Source organism: Poeciliopsis prolifica, unplaced genomic scaffold (genome assembly GCF_027474105.1).
Source record: "Poeciliopsis prolifica strain line A6 unplaced genomic scaffold, Auburn_PproV2 SCAFFOLD004, whole genome shotgun sequence".
Classification (NCBI taxonomy): domain Eukaryota; kingdom Metazoa; phylum Chordata; class Actinopteri; order Cyprinodontiformes; family Poeciliidae; genus Poeciliopsis; species Poeciliopsis prolifica.
Genome location: NW_026562379.1, coordinates 6,280,202 through 6,300,916, shown reverse-complemented (window position 1 = coordinate 6,300,916; position 20,715 = coordinate 6,280,202). Strand labels below are relative to the sequence as shown.

Sequence of the window (20,715 nt, the reverse complement as noted above, 5' to 3'; positions counted from 1 at the left end):
TGCATTTCAAGGACAAGGACCCCACGGCATCCACTGAGATGACTCGAGTGGTTAAAACAACAGGAGAGGAAGCAGTTGCATCGCGACTGACACCAAACAGTCCTGGGTGGCGGACACATGGTCAGTGTTAATCAGCGTTTGGCTCAGTGCGTCCCAGCTTTACCAAGCAGCCCACACATGTTGATTACGCCATCAATCCCTTCACTCAATGCCGTCAAATGCCGACACCTTCACAAAAAGTCAACCTTGGGATAAACTCACATGTATATATGTTTTTGGGTTTTTTTATGTAGCAAAAGCTCCAAAGCTGTGACTTGTCTCTTAAATAAATTCCCGTCGGCAGTCTGAATCAGAACCACCAGAATGTGAAGCATAAAGCGGCTCTTACCGTCAAAAGGCGGAAGGTAAAGCAGGATGGATGGATAAGTGAGGAATCTGCTGCTCTCATCCGCAGCTCACAGCTTGTTAATTTGCCGCAGACTCCGCCCCCTTGTCACCGATTGGTCCACAGCCTCTCAGCCAAAGAGTACCGACGTGGAGCGAAATGAATCCCCGCTGCGTCCTTCCTGAATCGCAAACGCCGCCCTCACACTTTGCGTTTTATGTTTTAACTGGGAATCGATTAGTGGCTTTGCTGATATATTTAGTCACGTGATCCGCTTCTTGTTGGTCAAACGCAACACTGGTGTTGAGATCACGTGAGAAATGTCGAGTCTGTGTAGTTTTCCTTGCCTGGGAGTATTTTAATAAATAAATAAATAAATAAATAAATAAATAAATAAATAAATAAACTTTCAAATTTACTTTGGACAAAAAAAAAGGCTATTAGTTATAAAATAATTAGTATTTATTTGCAATTCATAAATTCAAACATTGAAGTAATATATTTAATTACTTTAATAAAAGTTGTAAACTACTTTGTGTGCAAAAGTATTAATCTGACTAAAACATGACTAAAATGTTTAGTACAGAATTTGTCTGTTTGTTTGTAATGTGTAGCAGCCGTTTTAGACGTCCAGGGTTGGTGATGTGTTGCTGACTAATGCAGTCCTGTTTCACAGTCTTTACTCATTTCTCCAAAACGGAACTTGAAAAGTTTAATGTTGAAAAGCACAATTAACATCACGCATGCCGTTTAAAGGATAAAAATTGTATTCGAGGAGAAATACAGAATAAAAAGATTTCAGTTTCTGTTTGTTTTAATAGAGTCACATCGGTGGTGGGGAAAAGGCTTAGTATTTTCTGAGGTGGTTTGAGAATCACTGGGCAGTAAAACAGTGGATCTCAAAAGTTTGCATGCAGTTTCTTTTTTCTTTTTTTTTAGTGCAAGAAAAATTAATTGGTAGCCTCCCCACCCCCCACCCCCACCCCTGCCGAAAAACAAAAACAAAACAATCTTATTATTAAACAATCTGCACATTTTTGTAATTTTTTTTTTTTTTTTTGGCTTATCAATTCTCTGCCAAAATATATCACATTTTCTCTGGCGTATATGTTTTTCCTTTTAAGTGATGCAATAACCACAGACACAGGACTGCTAACTTTACCTCTGTTGTTGTTTATTATATTGTGTTTGGCTGGTGTGAATGCCATGCTGTGTCACTGTTGTAATTTAATAAAAAAAAAAATAATAATAAAAGTGTGTGCCACTTCATAGATAAAAAGAAAAGCACAGTGAGAAAGAGTCGAACACAACTTTTGAAGGATTTGTAGAAAGTATGCAATTTACCCACAATGCATTGCATTGTAAACAATATGGCGACATCTGTGTGACAATATTTTATTAAAATTTGTAAAAGAAGAGCGCAGCGGGAAAGAGCCAAACACAACTTTAATTTTATTATTTATTTTATTTAATACTTTAACTTTATTTTCACATCTAAAGTCAATACTTTACACACCTGATTGCAAATCCCTTTATGAGGTTCTGTTCTGTGTATAAATGCTGATTCGTCGCTTGAGCTTGTGAGCCTTTTTATGCCTTACTTCTCAGAGTTAAACTGTTACACTGAGTTAATCTGTGCACGGTGGCACAGATTTTAGCACAAATTGAGACTTCCTACATTGACTTTACATGTTCTCCTGGTTCATGCATGGGTTCTCCCAACAAGTGACAGCTGTGGTGCAACTCTTATTAAAATCTGTGTTAAAAAACTGCTTTTTGCCAAGACCTTAGCAAGTTTTTAACTCAGATTGTTGATATAGCTTATGACATGATTGATTTTTTTTTTTGCATATTTATCTTTGGTTTGTTTTCAAAAATCTTCAGCAACTTTCATCTTTCACAATAGTTTTTTTTTTGTTGTTGTTCTTTTTATATTATTTCATTCACATCTTGTTGTTATCAACATCATTTTTTTCTGCTTTTGAATCAAAGTCATGGGGCTGAATGTGGGAAACCTGACATTAGTGAACAATCACTCCACAAGAGTCATTGATTAGAGCAGCATGACCAACAAAAACAGTGGAGGGGACTTGCATCAAAAGGCCGACACCGGTTTAAATTTGAAAAACATTGCTAACAAGCTAATTGAACAAAATTTCGATCCTTTCAAGGCAACTGGTCCAAGCATTTAATAATAAAAACTCAAGGAGAAAATGTAATGAAACCTGTCAAGACAAATTGATAGAACAAAATCTGATATACCTAACACCTGTCTCCTTCATATTTGACAGTTGTCAGGAGGAGATAAGTTTTCAAGCCAGATTTAAGGGACAAAGGCACATATACTAAGAATACATAAAATTTCTGGCACCAAGTTTGCTTTACATGTGTTAGCGATCGGATAACATTTAAAACCTCAACAAAGTCAAGACATTCAAGAAGCAATCATTTTTTCCAACAACAGAGAGACTAGATCCTCTGTACAAAGCAAAGTGTAATACAAGGGGGATGATTTTTATCAGGCTAGTGAAAAGTTGGAACTGGTAAAAAGAGATTGAAACGAATAACATGTTTAACAGATCAGAGAGAATTTATTAAATTGAAAGATAGAAACTTATGGATCATAGACTTAATACTAGAAAATTCCTTTGACCCACAGAAGGATTGTGATTGGATGGTTTATTTGCTCTGATATGTGTCTTAGATTTAAAACCAGCTCATCCATGTACATATGAAGCCTGAACCACACGATATGACATAACAGATGGAAAGACCTGGCCGTATTAAGGGCCTGCATGAACACATGAACTTCTTTTGGTCATTTTCATCACACTGACACAGACAGAAACTACCTATGTGATTTTTAAGGACTTTGATGAGGCCCACTCGATATAACTTGACAATAGAACCTGTAATTTAGGTCTAATTGATGTGTACAAAGTTGTAGGCCTTTCCACAAAACTTTCAATAATTTCCTAGCAAAAAAAAAAAAAAAAATTAGGAAGGAAGCAACAGGAACATTGGAGAAATTAAACATCAATCTAACATATATAGTGATAATGAAAAGTGCAAGATACATAGAAGCAAATGAGCTCATGAATAATTTTGTAAATAATTGTTTTTGTTTTGTACATTAAAGTAATTTCTTTGGCGGTAAATAACTGAAGGAAAACTACATGCACATACTAAGTCTGTTTTTGGTGAGGATGGAGTTTCGATTGGTTGTTTTTGGTGCAATTCCTCAGACTGCAACAGGAGCTCAGGAAGGAGGTGGAGGAGATCATTCTTTTGTCTCATAGCATACTCTCAAGACAAAGTGACAGTTTTAATAAATATGTAAAAAAAACGTATTCTTCATGAAAGTTGCATACTGCAGCTTTATGTATATGGTGCTTGTATGAGGTATACAAGTGGTAATCTGTGGTGTTTTTATTCTAACAATTAGAATTTTTGTGAAGTGCTATAAAGTTTATTATTGCTGATGTTAAGTAGTAGTCAAGGACTGCAAGCTGCGATCAGGGAGTTGTAAAAGACGGGCAGGATAATGCCAGTTGAAGTAGGAGTGAGGAGGAGGAGAAGCCTTAGAAGTATAAGAATGGAGCAGGAACCACTAAAAAACTGCCAGATGTGATGCATAGGAGTAGATCAGCGTGATCTCTTTCCTCAGTATTATGTTAACTGGGATTAAGCACATCCCACTTAGTCCTCGACTCGGCTGTCGCAGGTTTGCTTCCCGGTATTTTATCTAAGTTATTTAAGTGCCCAAAGGTCTGTATTATCATTATTATTATTATTGTTTTCAAAAGACATGTCGCGACCTTTGCGGCATGTCTTTTCCCTTCTCTTATTTCCCACTTTGCTGTCAATTCACTGTGAAACAAAAGTCACAAGATAACTAATATAATATTATATTAGTTATAATTATAACTATTATAACTATTTTGGGTGAAATAAAAGCAGGAATTTATAATTATTTGTCTTCTCGGTTTCTGAAGAGCAGTATACATATGAAGTTACTTTTTCAGAGAGAATTTGAGGGATGTACGCATATATTCAGTCTTTTCACTCTGATTAGTGAAATAGAATCCACTTGCTCAAGAAGTCATGAGAAAATAGAGTCCATCTGTGTGATTTAATCGTGGTATGAGCAGTCAGGAAACAAACCATAGAGAAATTAACAAGTTCTAGCCATAAATTAGTAGGTCTATCGCAGCCATCTGGCATGTCACTCAGCACTGGTCAATCTATTACCTTCTAAGGAAGAAGTTACCCAATCTACTTGAATTAGGCCAAATATGGCGAGTAGAAAAACCGCCAGGAGGCTCTGGTGGAACTACAGATTTCCAATGTGAGAACCTGTTGAAAGAGCAACTATCAACTGTGGCCTGAACATTTCCTCAAGAAGAAAGCTACTGATGAAATAAGCCACAAGACGTTCAAGTTTGTGTGTCAAAACATTGTACGGTAACATAGGAAATGTGGAAGAAAACATGCTTTAGGTTTGATAAGAGCAAAATGAAACTGATACTGGACATTGTGCAGAAGACGCGGTTCTAAAAGTGACAGTGGATGTTTTTCTTTGAAGAGGAAAACTGGACAATGGGAAGATGGATGGTGCTAAAAACAAGGCACTCCTAATAAAAGGCTGCTGCTGCTGCTGCTGCACTAATCATCCAGGAAAGGATGTATTTGAATTTTGTAAGACAACATAATTTATATGTTAGAAAAGTCCTGTCAAAGTTCATACCTGAATCTAATTAATTTACGAAAAATATGATCACAGACACTGTTTAATCAGACTTATTGAATTGGAGCTATTTTGTACATAAAGATGGGAAAAAATTCTAATCTGTAGATCTGTAGATATGAAGCTTTGAGACACATTGCAAAAACAAAATGTAACTGCAATTGGACCAAAATGGGTCTCTGCGGTACACTCCTGCAGGGCTCCTGAGCTGAATACAAATGTGTCTCACACTTTTCTCAAATTTAAAAATTGTGTACCATTTTCCTTCCACTTTACAATTACAATTGTAGCAATTACTTTGTGCTCGTATGTTTTCCGCACTCCTCCTAAAACGCATTTAAGTTCATGATTGCAACATGACATCACAAAATGCAAAAAAGGTTCAAGGTGTATGGATCGTTTCTGATATTCTGACATGGTTCGTGTATCTTTTTTGACTTATTTACAACTATTCAAATATTTACAATTTAATATTAACTGTTTACTTAGGAATATTTGTATTATATTGAGTTTTATATTTATTTTATCTCTGGTTACAGTACTTCAGGACCCCCCAATGAAATGCATTTCTTACCCTAATGTAAAACGTATTGCCAGTTGTTATAAGCGAGAGTCAGAATTGCTTCAGCTTTTGGGGTATTCAAATGTAATTGATATAATATTATAATATTTGTTGGACAGGATTAACTATAAATTTTAAAGTTGATCTCCAGAGGAGTGATGTATTACCAACGTATCAGCTCAGAGAAATTCAATTTGACTTCTCTTGAAGTTTACAAAAGAAAACACACGTGAAAGGACTTGACAGAGCTTTTCACAATTCAATACTTCAGTAATAAATCTTTGATGTGTTTCGATTTTTGGACTGCAAAACTCGTCCTTTTCTCTTTTTTTCCCCCCATAGAGATCCAGGCCCTCAGTGTGAGCTAAGCTGTGTGTGTCATGTGTTGTGCTGGCGGCTTATCATTGTGATTCTGTGTATTACAGCTCACACCTGCAAAAGAATCAATTTATCTGCAACATGCACCTTGAGAGCCGCTGTTAGAAAGGCAAACTTTCTGTTTGTTGTTTGTTTACATTTCATGTCAACTTACATCTTTCCTGCGATAGCTCTCCTGATGTCTTCTACTGATCAGATGAAGCAGCTCAGTGGGTTGTGCCTTTGATAAGTGTTTCCAAAAACACCCAAGCTGACAGCGAATTCTCAGTATGGCATGTTTGTGTTTCTGTAGGCTGAAAGACACACTACGAGTCTGATTTATAGCAACACTATGGAGTTGTTGGAGACGGAAAGCTAAAAACGACCTATTGCGAGTCTACACCACATAGCGATTGTATGCAGGCTCGGATGAGTGAGTGACATTACAGAGTAAAAACATAAGACCGCAGAGGATTATTATAGAAACTGTGCGAGAGGTGCAGTATAAGGATCTACTTAGAAAGCTTTAGTGTTTTCAATCTGTTGTTGCTTTGGTTTCTGAAACTCTGCTGCTACTCTGTCATGCAGTAATCCACTGGGAGGCACTGTTTCCCCACAAATTGACCTTCTTCCCCTGTGTTCAGATTCCCCCTTGTTTCTGCCTGTAATTGAATTCCTTTTTGCCCACCACAGTGATTGATGGTAGTAATGAATTCACACACTCACATACACGCACACGCACACACACACACACCCACATATATATATATATATATATATATATATATTTAAATATATACACACAGTTTGGCTGAATTTTTAATGTACCTCATCCTCAGTTACACCCTAATCTCGCCTTCACTTCCCAAACTCTTGGTTTAATCTGCCTGCACGCCCGCCACTCGCACCCTCATACAAACCAATCCTCTGTGCACATTTCACATTTGTGATGAAAACCTCTGCCTTTAAAACACACCACTGTTGTTTAATTGCTTTTGCTTCGACATCTCACGAGGTGATTTGCATGTGTGGACGCTCTGATCACTGAGCAGTTTGAGATATGTATTTTTCCTTTCCTCGTGGCATTTTCGGTGATTGACAGATGGAAGAGCCCGAGTTCCAGGAGGTGAACCAGAGGGTCTGATCTCTGGAAAACATCCTCAGCACAATACCAGATGAGATCAGTGGCAGAGGAGTCTTGCTATAAAATATAAGTTAGACAGTTTGTTGAGTCTGTTTCTTTCAAGCTAAACTCTGGATAATTGTTTCAGTTCATTATATTTAGTTTCTATGTCTATAATATTGTGTGTTAAATTCCAGTGCAAGTATTCAAATTGAGAGTGATTTTCCTTTCTAATGATTGAAAAAGCCCTCTTAGGAACAATGAACTATGGATTACAGTCTTTGGTTTCATGACCTGTGCCTTTAGTAGACCAGGCAGCCACAGACAACAATGAAAGCATCTCCCTTTTCAAGGCTGTCATTTGTGTTGTGAAGCTGATTTTCCTTTCATTTTCAGCTGCTCTACAGATCCTTTGAAGTTGCCTCCAGAAACTGCTGATATTTCACAGAGACCGTTCTGTCTCTGTGACAGAATGATCTCTGTTGTCTTTAATACGTAGACAACATTGTTCCACAAACGTTGATGGTTTGGAATGAAAACTTCAAATGTAATTCTGCACCCTACTGCTAATGCTAAATATGCTTTTAATAAATTACTTTAAGATTTTGCTTAGATTTGCAAACTTTAAAGATTGCTATTCGTACCTTGGACTGTTTTTGACAGGTAACATCAGGTAACACCCAACAGGAACAACAGTTTTGGATGCACTCACAACCCAGTCCTCTGCCTGTCACAAACTTGCCCCTTGTCAAACCATCTTTGACCATTTTTCTGCACTCATTCAATTTTAGGATAAAACTGAGAGTGATTTTCCTTTGCTGCCGGACACAGTACATCCCACCTACCAACAGGTGGCATGACGAACAAACAAAATCTGCTATTTACTTCACCTGTCACTGGTCATAATGTTCTGCACATTGTGTGCTATTTGTGCTGTTTGAAACCATGTAATCTTCCACTCACTTAACTCTTCTCAGCACATTTGTCTGCTGCGGAAACCTCTGGAGGACGTGTCAAATAATAAAATCCCCATGAGCGCGTCTGTAAGACTTGTTCAAGCCATCTGTCAGGTTGTGATGGTCCATAATGTTTAATACCAAAACATTTAAAAAATGCACTGGAAACATGTAGTAATGGTGGCATGACATCTTTAATGAAATGTTAAACTAGTTTGCACAGTGTAGTAATATATGTATTATGTCCTTCAACAGGACTCATATTCCTGGGATTACCAATATAGGTCATGTGTGCTCAGATTTACCCATATTCTAATGAAATTCAACGCTTTTCGAGAGTTACATCAGAGGTAGCATACTCAGCGGAGGGCTTAGGAGGAATGCAAAGGCAATGCTGAGAAATTAATGTTCCGAAACAGCAGATGTCATATACATTTGAGGAAAAAAAACTCGCAAGCACGTCTCTGAGAAAGTGGGTTAAAAATGAACTGGATCAAAGGAGTGTAGTTTCAGAATATCAGTCCCTGATTAAAAAGAAGAGGACGAAATCAAGACAAAAAGAATGACTATTTTGAGGTCTTTTGCTTACTTGTATCATCTTCAGAGAAGTGGACTCAGCCATGTTAGACATGGTTAATACTGTTTTCAGGGGGAAAAAAACGGTGTCACAACAGATGGATAGAGCATGAGTAAAACCTTGCACTGAAAAGCATATAGAGGTGAAAGGCTGTCTGTGTTTGTTGGAGTTTGTGAAACAAGACCTCCTGCAGGGATGCAGAGCATGATATTGGTCTTTAGGTTATTCTCTTTTATTTTCTTTCTTCTTCTTAGTGACTTGTTCAGCATCTTCCTCGTCTTGAGCACCCACACACTAACACGTTTAGAGCTTGTGCACACATTCCAATACACACTTGTGTCACTGCCATGTAAATGGTGGCTGTTTGATCACAGTCCCGCTGCTATCAAATCCACCATTGCTGAATAATTCCCTTGACCCACTTCCTGTGGATTCATGCCGACTTGTATTCTGTGTAGCCCGACATTCTCCATCCTAGGCAGATCAAAGTGTTTCCAGGATCAATCCTCATATTGTTGCCACAGTTCCTTTGCTGTGTGATTGACATGCATGTCCTCGTGTCTCAGTCATGGCTGTTTCCTGAGCGATAAACGTGTTTGTCAGCGCAATCCGGCTCAGATCACCAGATCAACAAGATATCGCAGGTTTTCAAGGCTGTCCAAAATAGGCACAAGAATATGTGTAGCAGAGAATAGGTGAAAGGAGGTGTTGAGGTATTATTGTGGTCTTCAAAGACATTTTCCTATTTTCTGTTTGCTAAGTCAGAGCTTTAAAGACAGATAAGTCTTGTGGAACTTCAAAGGAAGTAAAGTTGATGGTTTGTCTACAGATTCAACACACCTGAATTTTAAGATTTCTCTTAAGACAATCTCTTAAGATCATTCAGTTTCCTGGGTCTCATTTTATCTTAGGTTGAGATTGATTGAAGCAGGAAGGTCTTGGGGTCTGAATGCTGGGTTCGGGTCTTTTCACATAATAGTTCACAAGTTCCTTTTATGTTCCTTCCTTCAACATCTTAAAAACCTGACAATTGGGTTAATTGATTCTCTATTTGTCCATAGCTGTGCGTATGTGTATGTGTGTGTGTGCATGATGGCTTGTCTTGTGTATCTCTGTGTTGCCCTGTGATAGACTAGCAAGATGTGCCCTGCCTCTTGCCTAATGACTGCTGGAGATAGGCACCAACTCCACTGCGACCCTGCAAGGATAAAGAAGATGGATGGATGGACGGCATTCTTTAAAAGGGCCATGTATTTCAAAATGTCATGCAGAAAAACAGGCCCACAGATCATCCACCATACTTAAAAGGATCATAAAGTGCCGCTTCACATCACCATTATTCAGAATTCACGTGATTTAATTTAAAGCCAACATAAAGTTTAGAAAGCTCAACTTATTTGTATGTTATGGGAGGAGATATTACATTACTCCCAAACAATTTGTTGGTAGGTCATTCACTAATAGGAATTGTGGACCCCAAACCTTGCCTTCCTGCAAAGCTCTACCAGTAAGGTGTTGAAATATATTCCCATCTTCTTTATGCCCCTGCCTGTTGTGCATCGTGATAAGATAAACTTGTTTTCTTGTCCATTACATTGGCCATCGGAAAAAAAGTGCCGCTTTGTCAGGACATATTTCTAAGGCAGAGAAACTGAAAGTCATGCATTAGTAAAGAGATATTCCCAGCGACACCATTCAACTAAAAAAATATAAAAATAACAAATTCTTCAGTTTCAATTTAACAAGAAAAACAATTCTTCCATGCTGAGATTGACTCAATTTATAGATTTTACTTCTATAAATTTTCCTCTGTGAAGCTGTGATACATAAATCTAATTCAAGGTTTTTATGTATTTTTTTTTTTTCTCAAAAGAGGCATTTTTTTTTTCGTTGTAAAGACTGAAGCTTCTCCTGGAGCATTCTCAAATTTGCTGTTCAATCTGATCAAAAATATTTATGGCATAAAGCAAACACTGCAAGACCAAATTTTTGGGAATGTGGGTTGAGAACAATCTTCACACAATCTGAAGCAGATGCCTTCAAACATGTCAAGAAACATTAGAAGGCACTATGACTCATAAATATGGACTCTTGCAGTCCTTTTTAAACCCGTTCTGCACTGCTTCACCGCACTGCAGTAAAAGCATTAACCACTCAGGGGAGCAGTAACTCATTGGCTTCACTGTCTTTTTTTCTTCACTTCTGCTTCAAAACCATAAGTCAAGCTCTAATTATTGCTGACATTTCTCTTCTCCTTTAGATTTCAAACATGGTTATTGCACCCATGTGTTTTTTCATTTGCATTTTCAGTCTGTTGATATCAAAGAGCTTCTGCTAGTTAAGAGTCCAGTTTGCTTCTCAGTCTCACACAGGGAAGAAATTATAGACTCATTTTGATTTTTAAAACTTTACTAAGATTACAGTTACAGTTTGGAAAAACCTCTTTGTGAGGTTGAAACATTTTATTCCATGAAACAACTATCAGCAGACATTTGTTTGCATCACAGGAGGCTTAAGCTAAAGTTTTTTTTTTTATGTAGCTCTGAAGAAATCTGAAGCAGTAAAAATGAAACAAGTCAGTTTAAGTTTACCACTATGGAACAATAAACACTTTTTATAATGTTTATGCTTTTTTAAAATCTTTCTCCTATTGTAAGATTTTCCCTCACTGTAGTAATTTAACAGAGTAATAGAGAGTGGAGGCTCTGTTCTTTCTTTTGTAAATGAAATAGTTCAGAAAAGGATTTCCAAAGTGGGTCTCCCTTTGGATTTGCATTGTGGACTGAAAGTACTTCGTTTTTACTCAGCTGCCCTGGCATTCTCTTTTCTTCGACTGCACTCCTTTGCTTCTTGCTATTTTTTCTTCTTTTCGCCCCATTCCAGCAACTTCATTCTTCTCCCTGTATAATAGTGGATTCTTCATGGTGGATTTGTGTGGGGCTATTTCGGGGTTCTGCACTGGCTCCTGCATGTGCCGCTATAATCCAATTGTGATAGTGTTAATTTTTAAAGCTTTATTATTGAAATTGCTGAGACCTAATTTTCTGATCCTGTCACTGTTGAAGGCCGCCATAATCATCCAATTCAAGTTATTCCAGACCATTAAGTCACAAGCAGGGATTGGTCATGGCTGCTGAGGTGAGAGAAGGATAGAGGAATGTGAGGATCTTTCTGTGCATTCTTGTTTGTTGTGATGCTGGCTATCTTATTTTGTTTGATTATAAGAAGTCTATATTTTTGTCTTTTTTCCCTTCTTTTAGTGTATATGCTGCTGTGAATGACCTACAGCATACTTTCTGAAAGGCGTGTGATTGGCGCTGGACATCTTTTGTTGTGCTTATTGGTTCGTACTGTTCAAATAAAGTTCAGGCTCAGTTCTTCCATGCTTTTATTGCATTTAAACTTAGATGTAAAAAAAAAAGAATCAAAACACTATGAATTGTTGTTGCTTCTGCTACTGAATGTGTGTAGGTTGATGTGGAGTTACTGTATTTCAAATAGATTATCTTCTCTTTTGTGCCGGATCTATGAATAGAAATAATGCCCACGCACACAGACAGCCAGTGCCACATGTGGACAATAACACCCGGACTCATAAACACAACACTTTTTCTCTACTTGGTTGCCAGGAAACTTAGCCTGAGCCTTTAAAGGTGAGAGATAATAAAGAATTGTGCATATTTGTGAGTCCTGCCTTGGTCGGGGCAACAGGGGGCAGTTAGTTAACAGCCTGAGGGTGTCTGCATGCCGCAACCTGGGCTGTTGGAGTTGATTATCTCAGTCATTGCTTTCAAACATAAATCTCAGCCAAGACAAAATGCCTGTGCTGGATTTAGCAGATGAGGCCACGATGTTCCATCCAAAGGGTTGCCCGAGAAAGGAGAAATTTGTGTTTTATAATCTGATAACGCGGAAATTTGGAATGTTGAAATTGACCACTGTCGTGTGTTCAGATTGTTTTTCTTAAAGGGAAGTATTACGTAAAAACAACTTTCTTGAGCTTTGTGTCAGGTCATAATAATCGTACAAGTTACTTCTCAATTGAAAGCTCCTAAGAAAGGTTGTGAACGACCAGGATCCATGCAAGTGGCATTGAATTGTAATTCATTGTAATCAATCCAAACAGCACTTGGGTGACCGATCTTTCAACCAGAAGCTGGTGTTTGGCTTCTTTGGTATTTTTAACAAAGCCTTTTTGTCAAAAAGGCTTGCGCCATATGCCTGCTTATTGATACTATGATGCTTGACTGCAGCTTACATGTTGTAGAGAGACAGATTATTGAGTATTTCTGGGAGTCTTTCATGATCTAGATGGTTTAGCTCTTTGTCAACCAGTCTGGATGTGACCCATCCTTCAGCATTTGGTTCAGTTCTGCTGCCAGGCACTCATTGTAAAGTGTCAACCTCTTGAGCCAGTAGAGTGAAGACTCGTGTTTCATATCCTGGACTTTGGTCATGGAGATAATTATTGTACACAAAGTTTAATTATTGCATCTTGGAAAGAGAATTAATGTCACATATTACTACTTTGCATGTAAGCAAACTTCTCACTGGAACTAAACTGTGATGTGAAAATAGCTCTGAGCCATTTGGATTCTTTTTAGATTACAACTGAAATGTTGACGCTAAACATAGAATATTTACTATATTTCTTTCTTTTACTCCAAAACCAGGTTGGATGGATCATCAGCTGTTTCATCTGAGGAGAGCTGCCCCCATGTGATTGAATCCAGATATCCAGCAGCCGGCTCCAAAAACAAGTCAAGGTGAAGTTGATTAAACACCATCATGTCTATAAACAAAAGAGGAGTTAAGATTATCACCAGATTATCACCATTCTTTTTATTTATTGCAGCTGCAGAAGCATATCTGTTGCATCCTGCTTGTTTATGGGGATGGAAACAAATGGTGGCTAAAGAATCAGATCAACATCAGATGGCACAGTAATGGCCTTGGCTTCACATTCATTTGCTCTTTTATTTTTTTCTTTCTGCTTACACTGCACACAATGTCATCTGAATCTTGGATCAGTTTGATGCCACATTCAATAAAATTTGGAGCCAGAACGTTTGGGTTAGGTTAAACTTGAAATTAAGAATTTTACCGCCCCTTCAATTTGTGCTGCATCTATGTTCTTTGGTCATGAAAAAAATAATTTCTTTGTGATTTTCTTCAAATTTCCCTACAGGAAACACAGAGTTACACAGTTCAGAAAAACATCACGCATCACTTTAAACATATTTTTTTTCCCAAAAAAAAGCCATTTTTTTTCTCTCCACATATATTAGCAAATGTATTTGAACTAAAATTACATTGAAAATATATTTGCGTTTCAGGAAACAGTAAAACCAACGCATTTGAAATCATTTCAACAAAGGAATTGAAAAAAGGATTCAGAAATCCTTTTGAATGGAAGCCATCGCCAAAAAAATGCTGTAGTAAACTGCTCTACTTAATTTGAAAAGATTTAACAAAAATAAAAAAAACTAAATTGCATCTTCCCTAAAATACACAAGATGAAAACTTACAAAACTGTAATTAAAAAATATGAAAAGAATAAAAGGATCCAAAAATGTGTTTCATCTGCTGAGTTCTTAATTATACTGTAGTACAGGCTTATTGAACAAATCTGTTCATTTGAAGCTTTAGTCTAATTTTTGACTATGTGGTGTCCTTCTGTTTGCTGTTAGCCGACATAATCAGAGGCTTGACTGATCACAACCTGCTGAGACCCGATTCGCAGACCTTTTCACCCGTCTCCAAAAGCTATCCACCTGGGTGGGAATGAAAGACCTTTGCATGCTGTTCAACACAGGCCCATATGGATTAAGTGAAAGGACCCGGTGGAAAAAAAAAAAAGCCTACTGCTGTGATCCTGCTTTACGACCATTATGACATGACAACCTGCTGTGAAATAGATTTCGAAGGTTACTAAAGGATTACTCAAGCTGGGGACATCCTGTTTTTGTCATGCAACTCTCACAAAGAGAGTCCAGACCGGAATGTATTATTTGACCGGGCCTGACGCACAAGTAGAACATAGGTTTTTAAGTCTCTGACCTCGTCTGCTGTGTTGGGAGGTGATTGATTGACAGGTCTGAGCGGTAACCATGGGAACAAAGACCGAGTTGGCGCAGCTTGAAGACAGGATGGACTCTGAGGATTATAAAAAAATTACAAAGCCTCTTCCTTGTGAGTCTGATTTAGCCTGTCAGTTTATTAAAAGCACCGATTTATAGAAGGTTTCTCAAGAAACGCTGTACGGACAAGATAACAAATGCAAGACATTTCATGATGCTGTTTATCTTGCGTGCAGGACTCCTCCAGCCCTTGTCTAGAACCGAGTTCCTTGATCTCGCCTCAGTGGCAGCTGGACACGGATCCAGGGAGGAATATGGCCTACTGTTCGACGTCGCTGTTGTCTCCCAGCAGACTGTGAGGCTCCTGGGCAAAAATGATGTGAAGGCATGTGGGCGTGTCAGCTGGAGGGGACTGAGCTCCTTTCTGCTGCTGAAGCTTTCTGATAAACTCAGGAACAACAGAGCAATTAGTGCTCCATGCTGGACGAGTCACACACCTTGACTTGTCCTCATCAGGAAACCATTCAGAAGGTGAAAGGTCTCAGCATCTCATTAGAAGTGGAGTTTGTTACAATGACCTGAACATATGGTTCATTTTAAACTCATGGCCCACATGTTATGGGGGGGAAAACAGTCAGTGAGTTAAAATGTTAAACTCTGCTGACTGGGGGGAAATTCACATTATTAAACATTGCGCCAGGAAAGTACTAGAGTCTTGCTCATCAAAATGGCACACCTTTTTTGAGATAAATGGCTCCAGACTGCTTTTACATCTATCAATTAATATGCAAATAGTGGAGCCAGTATAAAGTGCCTACTGCTGTGGATAAAGTGAAGGCTCACCACTTTAATCTTTCAATCCGCAGGATGTCAAAATGTCAAAATGTTGTGTCAGTTGTTTTCCACAAGCCTGGAAGGTTTTGAAACTCTAAAGAGGCAGGTTTTCATACCAGTCAAAATTTCTATGACCTTTTTAGTAGAGGTGTAGGGACAAAGATTAATTAAAAATATTTTAAAACATGTATTAAAAATACCTAATGGCAAAATAAAACAGATTTTTTATTGCACTATTCTTAAGACATTACACCGTGCTCTAGCAGAAAGGATTCTGCATCGATTTTAAAATCGATACAGAATCTAAAAGGGAGACACACGTTGGGGTAATGCTTTTTTTCTGCCGCTGTGGCTCCAGTAATGAGTCCAGCTGCTGCATTTGCTGCTGGAAATAACTGTGAGAGTTCTCACTCAGGTCTGCAACATGCGAAGACCAGTGGTGAAGGCAGAAGGAGTATACGACTGTGCTTAAAGCTCACAGCTTAAAGAAATTGTCTTATTTTAATATTGTCAGCTGGAACAAACAAGAACAATAACAGTTCTGATTTAAGTTTCTACCTGAGTGCATCCTTAATTACTGACAGTGAAAGTCGTATTGCATTAGTGAAATGCATAAAACATTCAAGAATTAAAACAGGGACCAGAATGAGTAACTTTTGACTTATTCCCATTAAATATAAGGACCTTAGGGGACATCCAGGCTGTCACACTGGGTGGTGTGTGGAAAAGAATCATCACTGTGACTCAACTAAAAGCCAATGTATTGTCTTACAGTTGGTGGGTATATCATGGTAGATTTGAAACACACAATATTCTCTTCAGTTTTTACATGATGGATTAATCAGTTTGTTTGAGATGTTCCCAGCTTGAGACATGGTTTTATAACCTCACCCTGTTTTGGACGTTTTCACATCTTTTCACATTTTATCCATTACCTGTTTACTATGAGTTTTAGTCTTTGTTATGCTGTTTGTTCACCAATGTTCACTATGAAAACTCTAAGACCTTCACAGAATATCTCAGTTTATACAGAAAATGAATTAAGCACACTTGATCTCTGTATATGCTTCTGTGAAAAGTGAATTTACTGCATTGGGTTTTATTTACGAGTAACAGGGGACAGGGGTGGTGGGGAGGGGGGTAGAATATAAATGCATAGAACATTTTCAGATAATGCATTTGTTAAAAAAAAAGAATCAATTCATGTATTGTTTTCTTTCCACTTTATGACCATGCAATATGTTGTGTTATTATGTCCCGTCAAAGCATATTGTTGCTTGTGGTTACAACATGACAAGTTGTGAAAAAGACCAATACTTTTGAACTGAAAGAAGGCATTGATTTAAATTGTCGTAGTTTAATTAAATGCTGCCTTAGAGTAACAAATGGACATCTTAACTATTAGATTTTACTTTGCGGGCCTAAGTTTTTCTCTTGCACCTCAGCCAGTGAAATCCTGCAGCTCATTAATTTAGATTTGTTTTATCGACTGCAGCACAGAAAATGGGTGGCTCAATTTCTTTTTCCGGGACCTAAGAAGAGGAAGATTTAGAAAGGAGATCATGCTTAATAGGCTTACTCAAACATAATTCTTTTGTATTTGAGGAACTAGTGAGAGGAGATGAACATTATATACTAAGTATTTAAAATGAAATTTAAAAAAACCCACATTTTAACTAATCAACTTCCTTCTCTTGTTTAAAAAGACACATGACTCTATTACAAGAGCCATGGAGGCTGCTGTTTTGTCACTGCGAGTTAAGAATAGTATTTGCCTCGGCCACGCTGTTGTTCTGTGATATCTGCTGGTCCCACCAGGTGTTGTACATTCAGAGCTGAGGTCAGTGCCTGACTGTGAGCAAAGGAGGAACAGTGGTGCTGTGAGACATGTCCATTCAACACATGCAACATCTGCAGAACACACTCATACCCAAAGGAACTCTGGGTGACAGACATGGTGCTCCAGCCAAGGATGCACAAGGTTATTTGATCCCGCTGTAAACATTGTGTAACCCGAGTGTAATTTTAAACCTTCAATTCCTCTGATTTTCTACTCTTTTGCCTTTTAGCCTCAAATCTCGCGATGTTTTAATAGTATTATGATTGATTCTCGCGAGATTATCGTTTAGCCAATCGCGGTTGAGTACTGGGGTCACATGTACCTTTCCAGTTTACCGGCTAGGTATATTAGCTCAAGCGAAAGGGCGTGAAGGGTAGAACGCGTTGGAAGGAGCAGAGCTGGCAGGTCAGTTAAAGCGTAGCATCATTTAATTGCTGTAAATGTGTACGATGCTCACTTAATGTGCTGAACTATAGGAGCCCATTATTGTGAGCCGGAAAGTGAGATGAAAAAGATCCGGTAGTATGCCACAAAACTGCGGAACTGGTGAGTGTTTTTGTGAATGACTTGGCGTTGGCTTATAATCACTGCTGTTGTGTAGCCACTAAAGAAAAACTGATTGTACACTCCTTTTGATAACCAAAACGGGTAATTGAAGTATTTATTGAACACTGGTTTATATTAGTATTTTACATTTCATGTTAATTGATAATATGGTGTATATTTATTGACTGTTTCATGAATGTAATTTATATTGAATTTTAGATTTAATGAAATTGCAATTGATCAAATGATAGAATTATTTATAACACAAAATGTTATTTATTGAATTGTGTATACACTAAATGTTAGATCATTGCAATATATTGAGGAAGTGGTCCTGTTTTGTTATTCAGGCCAGGTGGATGGTGAGCTAAGAGACCAGGCCTAGAGCCAAAGAAAGATTTCACCTGTTGGTGACAGAGGACTGCTTGCTTCTCCTACCCAGCTGGTAGGAGAATCCTACAAAGAACTCTGTTCCTTCTTTGATTGGACTTTCAATTACCCAGGACGTGAACCACGCCCTGGATACTCCCCTTGTTTGCAAGCCTGATTAATCCCCATTCGGGGTGGATGGACTAAGGGGTTGTAAAATGAACTTTGGGAACGATTGATTAATTTGTTTTTTTTCCCCTTTGTTGTGTTTCTTCTTTTCTCCTCTGTTTTCCTTTTTATTTCATTGTTTTGTTTTTTTTCCCTTGATGGCCATTTGCATATCCCAATGTTGTGGTTGTAAATATGTATATATGATATTCACATTGCAAATACAAAACACTCGCAGCTGCAAACTCTAGCCTAACTGCTCTTTTGTGAGTCGTACCTATTCTTCTGAAAGGAAACTGGCCTATTATCTTGGTTAAAAGCCATTTATATTGAATAACAATTTAGATTGTCTTTTCAAATATGCTACATACATTAGTGGTGAGCTAGCCAGGAGCAGTTGTATAGAAGCTGGAGTGTTGCAGTTGCTAGTTGTTGCTAATATGGATGTTTTGGTGAAATGTGGTGTTAAAATACCTAACGCAGTGTTGATTAGACATGCAACGAACTCAGAGACTGATAATGAAGTGGCTGATTTTCTGACTGGATACGGGTCAATGGAAAAGTTTGAATTTATAACTGATTCTGACTCAGATTTCTATAACTGCATAATTTTTGAGTTTTCATCAGGGAGTGCGTTGGAGAGGCTGCGTAAAATCTTGCCTTACACGTATGTTTGCCAAACTAAAAAAATTACTTATGAAATTGAAGAGCTGTCAGTAGTTTGCTCCGAGTTAGAAACTAAAATAATAACTGAAACATACCTGAGTGAAATGAAAAATGTGGCTAAGCTTACAGGTCAGGATTACACAGATGACTTCAGGCGTGTAATGTCTCTACTGGGCCAATCCATCACTGAACTTTGTCCAGTCCCATCTTCTTTGAAGACTTCCCCAGAAGAAGAGGATTTGGCCATGGCTGCTTCCCTTACATCAAAGATGGCAACCAAGGGTGGTTTTCATCTTAAGCCAGAAGATGTCGCTGCAGAGGATGGGGAGTCGCCACATGTTCAACCTGATCCTACCGCACATTATACGTCACGTCCTTCTGGACCTTTGCCAGCCATGTCTTTGTCAGATATCAACCCACCTGGAGTCCAGAGGTATGTGGTTGAGCATATCATGAAAAGTGATGACAATGCAATACACATGTCCTCATTGAAGCTTAGATCATTTTCTGGTCGAACTCCAAGACCACAACATGAAACAGACTATGAAACTTGGCGATCCAGTGTTGACCTACTGTTAAAAGACCCTGTTGTATCAGAACTACAGCGTTCTAGAAGGATATTTGACAGTTTGTTACCACCAGCTGCAGACATGGTTAAACATCTTCAACCGGATGCTCCTCCTTTAATTTACCTCAGAATCTTGGATTCTGCCTATGGAACGGTCCAAGATGGCGATGAACTGTATGCAAAATTCATGGAGCAGTTTCAAGACGCAGGTGAAAAGCCATCCGTTTATTTACAACGCTTGCAAGTGACTCTAAACCATGCCTTACGGAGGGGTGGAGTATTGGCTGCTGATTTTGAAAAGCATCTGCTGAATCAATTCTGTCGTGGATGTTGGGATAACACCTTAATTTCTGAGCTCCAGCTTAAACAGCGCAAGTCAAAACCACCGTCTTTTGCAGAATTGTTGTTGTTGCTAAGAACAGAAGAAGACAGAGAAGCTGCCAAAGCTCAGCGTATGAAACAGCATCTTGGTTCCAGTAAACCCAGGGCTAGTGTACATTTACATCATGCTTGTGCACCAGTTGAAGAACAAAGTGCTTATGATAATTTGACTGTTATCACCAAGCAACTTGCCAAGCAGTTGGCTGATATACAAAAACAATTGGCTGCTCTTACAAGTGTTCAGTCTGGTCAGAACCCGCCCATTTTGCCAAAATCTATGCATGTTGCCAAGTTCAGTCAGTCTCCACAAACTAGTAAAAGTGTGTCTCAACCCTCTCTCAAAAAAGCATCTTCATCACCCAAGCCAGGTTACTGCTACAACTGTGGGGAAGATGGACATATAAAACCTAAGTGTGACAACCCTCCTGATCCTTTACTGGTTGCTGCCAAAAAGAAACAGTTAATGGAAAAGCAGAAGAAGTGGCAGAAAATGAACCCGCATAGTGCCCTGTCGTTAAACTGAATCAGGTTCTCGTTGAGGGGCGAACGGGAACTG

The 20,715-nt window shown here is 38.4% G+C and overlaps 1 protein-coding gene across 1 annotated transcript in view; it reads right to left on the bottom strand.

The window, feature by feature from the left end:
* The window catches only part of serpini1 (serpin peptidase inhibitor, clade I (neuroserpin), member 1), an 18,208-nt gene extending 17,735 nt beyond the window's left edge, over positions 1-473 (bottom strand). Inside the window, exon 1 of the mRNA XM_055027712.1 lies at positions 389-473. The gene's annotated coding sequence lies outside the window, so the exon portion shown is untranslated. The remainder of the gene's footprint in view (positions 1-388) is intronic.
* Positions 474-20,715: the final 20,242 nt, after the last annotated feature.